This window comes from Stegodyphus dumicola, chromosome 12 (assembly GCF_044657685.1).
Source record: "Stegodyphus dumicola isolate Sdum_Otavi_A_Nest chromosome 12, ASM4465768v1".
In the NCBI taxonomy this organism is placed as follows: Eukaryota; Metazoa; Arthropoda; class Arachnida; order Araneae; family Eresidae; genus Stegodyphus; species Stegodyphus dumicola.
In genome coordinates, this window is record NC_140779.1 from 80659235 (window position 1) to 80668072 (window position 8838).

The 8838-nt window shown below is 30.3% G+C and overlaps 1 pseudogene; it reads right to left on the reverse strand.

The window, feature by feature from the left end:
• Positions 1–757: 757 nt before the first annotated feature.
• Positions 758–3263, reverse strand: LOC146993701 (uncharacterized; annotated as a pseudogene).
• Between the last annotated feature and the right edge of the window lie 5575 nt (positions 3264–8838).

The following is an 8838-nucleotide window of genomic DNA, read 5'->3' on the forward strand; positions in this document are numbered from 1 at the left end:
AGGAGAACTAGAAATAGAGCCAAAAACGTTTCAGGACTGTCATGTGATATAGTCAATGACAGTAAAGATAAGCATTTTGCGTTATCTATCTTGAGATGCCTGTTGCAGCATGGCTCTAGAAACTTCTGGATGAATTGGTCACAGGGCTTCGAAAATAGGTTTTCGTGTCATAACGAACTTTGCATTTATCTTGCATAACACATCCTGCAGAGTATAAATACGGGTCTGAGAACAAGAGAGCTTGTGAATCAGGTGCCAGACTTTGCAGTTAGCTGAATTACAAGTTAGTGTTTATCCTGAGAGAGTGATTTAGGAAACTTTAGAATTTATTTCATGAGAAGTGAATTGCTAAATATCCCTATTCTCCTTGATTTGTTTTCAGCCATTTTTGTTCTGTGTGTAATAGTATTGTGCCTATTCTCCTAATAAATTGTTCATACCATCCTGCTTATCTGGACTCGTTATTTAAAGAAACATCAACAATCCTATCACCCAACTGGACAATGATTATGTATATGATAAATGTGTAATTCACATTTACAGTAGAATAGTTATTATAAAGCATGACTTTATAAATAGATTTAATGTATGCATAGATTAAGTATAGGATAAATGCATAGCTTAGATATACAGTAGAACAGTTATAACAATTTTATTAAATTTATAAGATACATAATTAAATTAAAATGAGACATCCAGATTAGTTACATAAAAATCAAATAATTTGTTATAAATACACAAGTTTTAAAAATACTTAAATAGCATAATTTTCTTAAACATTATTTAGTGACTTTTCTTTTAAACTTTTGGCATTCAATTCACTGCAATACAAATGATTATAGCTGGGATCTGAATTAACAATTAATTGATTTAATAAAATAGGTTTGGTATTATTTTTTTCTGCTGTTGAAGGATTTCCAAACTGTACTTTTTTACACACTTTTCGTTTTTTAACTGAATAAAATCTCTTTTGGGGAACAATTTTTTTATTTGTTGGTTCTTTTGAAATTGAAGCATGTGCTTTATCTAACAAAGGAACTTCTAATAAATGTTCAATTGCATTTAAATGCTTTTTTATTTGTGTAGCAAGATTAATGTCCATATTTTCAATGCAGTTTAATTTTTCAGAAATTGAAAATGAAGATTGAATAAGTTCACTAATGCATGTTTTACTTACTGTTAAAGATTCATAATTATTCCTAGTAGGTATTCTGTTTAGAGGGCCTATATAAGGTTCTGTCTTTTTTTCAGACATGATTACAAAATGTATATGTTTACACATATTATTTAAAATAGAATAATCATGGCATGTACATTTATAAGCTTTTAAACAGCATGAACAAAGTCTACAAGTTATGAGGCATAAATCATTACAAACATGATCTCTGATAATTTTATAAGAATTTTCTCCCAGTTCTGATGAAACTTCCCATACATCATCTTTTTTTACACAGTTAGCATTTAAAAGCTCAGCAGCTTTATGACGTTGAAATGTTTTTGTTGTCTTCTTTGTTATTTTTCCTTTCTGATATTTTATGTAAGTGTCAAACTTTTGATCATTGACAAGATTAATTAACTCGATGATACATTTATCAACCCGTTTGGTTTTCTTCCCATCTAAATAAATATATTTTAATTTCCGATGAAATGTTTCAACATACATATTGGTGTTGATTTTAGCCCCTTTTCTGAAACAGTATGCCCACATTTTGGCTCTTTCAAAATAGTATGTCATAAAATATTTATGGAATTCTCGCGTGTCTTCATCTTCACATAGTTGCTCAGAAAATGTTTCTAACATTTTGTTGAACATTTTTTCATCTAATTCATACATTAAAGTTTTTAAAGTTTTGTACACTGCTTGTCCTTTATGTTTTGGCACAGAATTCAAATGACCTTTCCATGCTCTGTCCACATGCCAAGCACATAATAATTTTTGGCAAGAACCAAATGTATGCTCCCATGCATTATAGAACATGGGAGCATCATCGCTCATGAAAACCTTTGGCTTGATATCAATGATCTTTTTGATGCAGTTAAAAAAGTTTACCAAAATTTTTTCTGATACTGTTGATGATATTAAGAAAGCAACTGGTATGCCCTCTTCATACTTATCAACGACAAGCAATGTTACAAGTTCAAATCCATAAGCAGAAATTCCATGTGTAGAATCAATACAGATTCTATCATTACCAAATTCTATCAACATTTTTTTTTTGAAATTCTGTCATTATTGCTAACATGAAATCATTTTCGTTTACATTTGCATATTTTTCTCCTTGACGTTTATACATCAGAACGGGGTTGAATTTCATTTGCGACATCGTATTAACCCAGGACCAAACACTTGTCTCATCATCTGTTAAAATTAATCCTTTAGAATTAATGCTCAGACCAAAATCCCTTTTAATGTTATGCAGGTCTTTTCTCGTTATTAACTGTTTTGTTTCAATATCATCTCTCGAAGAGAATCTTGCATCTTGCAAAATTCGTTTCTCTTCCACCCCCTGCAATAATTTACCTGAAATAATTTAAAAAGATAATTAGGAGATAAAAATTATATATACTATATGCAAAATAAAGTTTTTCATTTATATGAACTTGAAAAGAAAATTTTATATTATTTTATACCTACTAAATATGAATTCCATGCAAACAATGGTATGATATTAGAATATCAGCTTGCAACTGAAATTTTTTTTTTAATGAACATTTCATTGCCCTAATCAATTCTTTCAACAATATATAAAATAGTAAGTGTTTTGAAATTTGAACATCAACTTAAGGAGTACAGCAACTGAGACCAATATTTATCCAGCGCTTTTTGCATTTCTGCCTTATAAGACACAAGCAACGTAAGTTGCAATGTTTCAGGAAGTGAAATGTTGGTACCCTAAGTAGAAGCCGGACATTATAAAATTTGATTTTGAAGCCGCAGCCATCAAGAGCTGTATGTTAGAATTTCCCAGTTCGACTATATTCGGTTGTAACTTTCATTTTAATCAATGTTTGTGACATAAGATGAATGGGGAGAAATGGGTGTAATAAAGGAATATAAAGAGAACGAAGATATAAGACATGTCTGTAGAATGATTTCTGCCTTAGCTTACTTGCCAATAGAACATGTAGATGATACTTAGAGCATTGTATAGGAAAAAGCTTTTAGCATTGACAAACTTACCACATTCATTGATTCTTTTGTCGAGTAGTGAATGGAAAATCAAAATATGCCCATTAAAATACGGAATGTACATGGACAGCATCATAAGACAAATAATTCTGTTGAAAGGTGGAATTCTAAATTAAACACAATCACTGGCAGAAACCAGCCTATTGTGCACTTATTAGTTAAAATACTAAAAGAAGAAACACAAAAAAGTGTCTTTTAATTTGAAAGCCAGAGAATTAGGCGACCCTGAAATAACAAGGAAAAAAGCATATGTAAAATTGGATGAAAGAATTAAAAACATCCTAAAAGAATTCGAAACATCAAACAATTTAGAAAAATGTCTAAAATCTTTAAGTTTTGTAACTAGGTTGGACTAAATTGTAAATTATATTTATGCCTTTATAATAAACGATAGCTAGTATTTATTTACTAGTATCTGTTTTGTATATTTTACTTCTAATATTTATTTTTACTTACATTAATGCAGCTAATTAATTTTATGGTAACTGCACCTGTTCTAATATTTGACTCTAAAATACAGTTTTCCACAAAATCCCTGAAATTTTTATTTTTATTACATTTTATATTTACACAAAAGTTTTTATTTTTATTACATTTCGCTATGTTTAAAATGCATTCGCACTATAATATCATAACAATTTAAATACATATAAATAATTAAATATGATTGGCAAAAATGTATTTATCATTGTAATTCGATAATCGAGTGCAAAAACAGAAAACATCGGTAAAAGAGATTTGGCACTTAAAATACTGTTTTAAATTATATTTGCAATTTTTAAAAGTATTTATTTACTTATTTATCTGCACCCTTTATCTGTTCTAAGATGGGGAAAAGATGTGCAGCTCTAACCACGATGAGTTTCGAAGTGTCTGCTCTGGTCGCGAAATTGTACGTGTCCGCTCTGGCAACGTCCGGTGTAGCCACACCACCTGTTCACAAATGTGACAATAGATTACTGGCAAAAACTCTAAACTGACTATTAGCTCATTAGTGTAATATAGTTACTGAAAAATGTAAATATCATGACAGATGTATCTTATATACTAAAAACTAATGGAATAAAAAAAGTATCTTTAAATTTACAAATATGCCTATACAGTAGATTAGTAAGAAATATGATACTTAATTTAATAATAAGAAAAACAATTGTTACAAATCTCAGGTTACTTAAATATAGATAATTAATCACTTTTATATAAATATTTAATATGCTGTTCATAAATACAAGAGAAAACAATTTACCATAATTTTAAATCAGGCAAAATATTAATCTTAGTTTCATCTAGATTTTGAATCAAACTTCAGCATTTTCAAGGTCCCTCTTCTTCAAGAGAATTATCCAAATTTATATTAAAAGCAGTTGACAGAGAAACACAAACATTGAACCATTCAGATAAAACAGTAATGAAATATAACAAATTAAGATATTAGAATTATAAATGTGTTAATTCCTTCATAACACATTTAGAATTATAATATCTTGGTTTTACATGCTTCATTATTATTTTCCACAACAGAGAGTGTTACGTTCATCTTTACTTTGCTCTACCCACTCCTTCCATTTTGCAAAAGTTTTGTACTCCTGAAGAGATACCTGTGTCTGATTGTCCTCAAAGCTGATAATTTTATTTAAAATCTATGCAAATTAAGTCTGCTGTTAAGACTAATTTTAAATTTCACACTCACGTGTTTCTCTCCCAATCTGAATTTTCCATGAATGATTTTCGTTATCAACTTCATTAATATTAAAATTCATTCACTTTTGGAATTTTGAACCACCTTTATATTAATGACAGCTAGAAAGGCTCCAACTGCATAAGTAATTATAGTTTTATTTAAGAGAAATTAATACAATCAAAATACGGTCTAACACATAACTTGCCTGCTATACTTTGCTTTTCTTGTTTAGGAATAGGGAGATGACAAAGGGATTTTTCATGCTTGTAATGTTCTTTAAAATATACAGCTTCAAAACGATTGCCAAAATCTTTTAGTATGACAGTAGCTATGCAAGAGAAACCTGTTTTGGAAGTCCCTTGTGCTTTTAGCTGTCTTTCACCTTTGCCTTTTGCTTTGTATGTCCCACTTCTATTACAGCAAAACAGCGTCCTGGTGTAATTTTTATGTTTCTGCCCAGATGAATCTACCACAAAATGAGTCTTTGTTTTTCTTTCTTCATCCGATAGCCATGAATAAAAGTCTAATAAATAAATAAATGTATAAATTTTCATAATAAGGGCATCTGATTAGTAAATAAAAATATGCAGATTGCAGCCACACAGAAAAATAATCTTAATTGTTAAAACTATAGTGTTCTGAAATTATATGTTTCAAAGTAATTAATTTGTTAATTTTTTCAAATAAATGCATATTTGTGTGCTGAAACAGCTTAAATTAATAATACCATATATATGGTGTTTCTTCAAATAAATGTATTGCTGAACTAGCTTTAATGAAGCTATTTAATTTTAATGTAAAAAGATTAAGGGCTATATACAGAAGTTACGCAATATATTTTGCTTATTTATAATTGAACTAAAAAAACAAAATAATAAAAAGTTCATTGCATACCTTGCTTTTTTTGAAACTCCAGTTTTATACATTTGGTCATATTGCTGTAATTATGGCAAGTCTCTAAGTGAGATCTTAAATCTCCTGTAGTAGGAAATAGTTCCCGGCATTCGTCTTCGCCGCATTTAATATTACTTCGCCTTATATTATGGATACGTATCCTATGTTTAGCTAAAGAATTTTTTGTACAAAATTGCTTCGTACAATACGTACACGAAAATGGTGCAACTTTATTATTTAAATTCGTGTATTCTTTGTGCATACGCTTCTCATGCGCTTTCAAATATCTTTTCGCATAAAAAGATGAACTGCAAGATTTACATTTAAACATATCCATTTTGATAATAAAAAAAAAGCAATATCCTTGATTTAAACAAACCGCTAACAATTGGCGAGAAACACAATTGCAGTTGGCGAAAAACCAGAAATAGCGCCTAAAACCAAAGAATCTCTTACAGATTCTTTGCCTAAAACGTTTCGGGAGTGTCACGTGGTATACAGCCAATGACAGTGAAGATACGCATTTTCCTCTTCTGCTCTTGAGACGCCTGTTTTGTAACTAGGTTTGTTGACTATTTTGGGGGATAAATAGTTGATTAATACATATAGTTGAAACGTAAAATGTGAATGTGTGTAAGCATGATTTCTTTTACAATAAAAGTAATTTTTCTTTTTCTTCTGTAAAATTCGCCAAACTGAACCAAGGTGGCAGTGTTAATACGTAGCATCTATATCTGTAATAACACATTCTTCAGTAGATCAGCAGGATTATTATGCTTCATAATAAAATTTTGATACTTTTCAGTGGCAGCAAGATTATCAACAAAACACCTGTCACATCAAATGCGATTTCATAGTCATTTATTAACAGATGGCAATACTTTAAATATACACGTCGAAAGAAATATACACCTCGAAGAAAATGTGTGGTTTATACTCAACGTTCAGAAACTTCTTCTGGCAAAAACTGACGCATGAAAAGAACAGGAAGAATTTAGAAGCGGTCATTGGAAGTTGTTGCCATAATTTGAAACTTAGATTTATATTTTATGCGCTCTTTCACATAAAGGATTTACAGAGTATTTCGTTTAGCAAAGCGTATGATCTTAAATATATTTTTCAGATTCATTCAGACCATTACTGATTAACAAACTGAGCGACTGAAAGCAATAAACTCATTTGAATATAATAGAAATTTTATTTTATTTTTATTTTTTATGAACATTTGTAGTGGCAAGGAAATTAATAAAAGACATTCTGATGCCATATAATTTGTAACTAATGCAGAAATGTTTACGTTTTACATGTTCCTTTAAGGTACTATTCGGTTTTGAGGACCGTAAAAAAATTGCAGCAAAAATGTATGCGCCAAAGCGCCAAATCTAGCAAACGCACCCATTTAACAGCGCGCAAAATCTAGCGTACACGTTGATTTCAGATTGCGTAAGTTTATATAGTTCTATATTTCTTAAGACGCCATTGACATACTAGTTTAATTTTTAAATCCTTTTTTGATTTTAAATCCTTTTTTGGTATCCTATGGATTTAACAATTTGGGAATTGCCCATGACAAAAAGTCGGCAATAGAATTTTGGGTAAAGTCCAGATTCACCCACTGCTTGACGCGTTTTTAAGTATTGCACATACTCGGTATCCATGTGCCCATCGACCTATTTTCACTTTAAAAAAAAATCCTAGAATTGCACAAAAATGGCACTGCGCACACCCTTGACGTTATCTATGTACACATCGACCTATTTTCACTTAAAAAGTAAAAGAAAATTGACAAAAATGCAATTGTTTTTACCCTTGTAAAAAGCGGCAAACAAATACGTGAGCGATTCTGCACTTTACCGAGAATATTTTCAAAGACAAGGCATCATTCATTATAGAAAATTACGTTTGAACAACCAACGAGATGAAATTATGCTTTAGCGATAGTCGGTAGCGAAATAGCGAATAACTTATCCATTCAGTTATGTTTAGCAATTTTTACATAAATTAAAATAATGATCTGAAATAGTTATTTACTCTTATGCTTCCATTCAGTCAAATTTAGCCTTTTTCATATAAATTATAATAATAAAAAAGTGTTATATGAAATTAACCTTTAATCTAAATTAAAACATCAATCTTAGATAGTTATTTACTATTATACTTCCTTTCTTGCCGCAATTATTTTTGGCAGCATTGGCATCAACAATAATTTGGCGATTTTTTACGGCCCTCGAAACCGAATAGTACCTTCTTTGGTAGTCTAATTTTCTTTTTAAATTTCTGAAATGTTAAGTAGTAAAATGAAAATTTCTTTTTCTTTTTATTTATTTTTTTAATGCCCTAACATAAAAATACAAAAATAAGGAAAAGAAGTGTGATCCAAATTCAGATGACGATGAAACTCCCGATGTGATCAACTAGATTCCATTAGAACTAATTTTGTAAAAATCGCTATCACACATCGCTCTGTTTCAAATACCTAATCTATTCTGAAAAATTTTCTACCAGATATACTACTGAAACAAAGATTTTTGCCGACTTCTTTCTTCCGCAAAAAGTTGCAAACTGTTCGTACTTCAACAAATCAGTCGCCTGAATCAAAATTCTATCTTCTGATTGTAATCAAATATTGTTTTGATTTACATTTTTACATCGCATGACAAAGTGTTAGATATTGTATACAAGAATTGCCTCTTACAAATTATCTTCATATGTGATACCAACTTTGGAAGGTTCTAAAATTAGTAAGTTTTCATTCCACAAAAAATTTAGGATAGTCGCGTTTTAATTCTTCAAGATGACTTGAGAACTTGTAGGTTTGAAACGTTCGCATTCCACGTAGCTGATAGCAGGCAACTCATAGGCCACAAATGGTCATCTTCTTCGGGATTCGAGCCCAAATCCATTTTCATTAAATAGGAACTTCCATGGCTTGACAACATTATTAGGTTAGGTTAAGTTATTTGAATAAGCAAAGCATGTAGCAGCAAATGTGATGCTGTAATATTTCATTCATGTATTCCTCCAAAACTGCTAATTGAAATGTCCAAATTTACACCCATTCAGGAATGTCGCT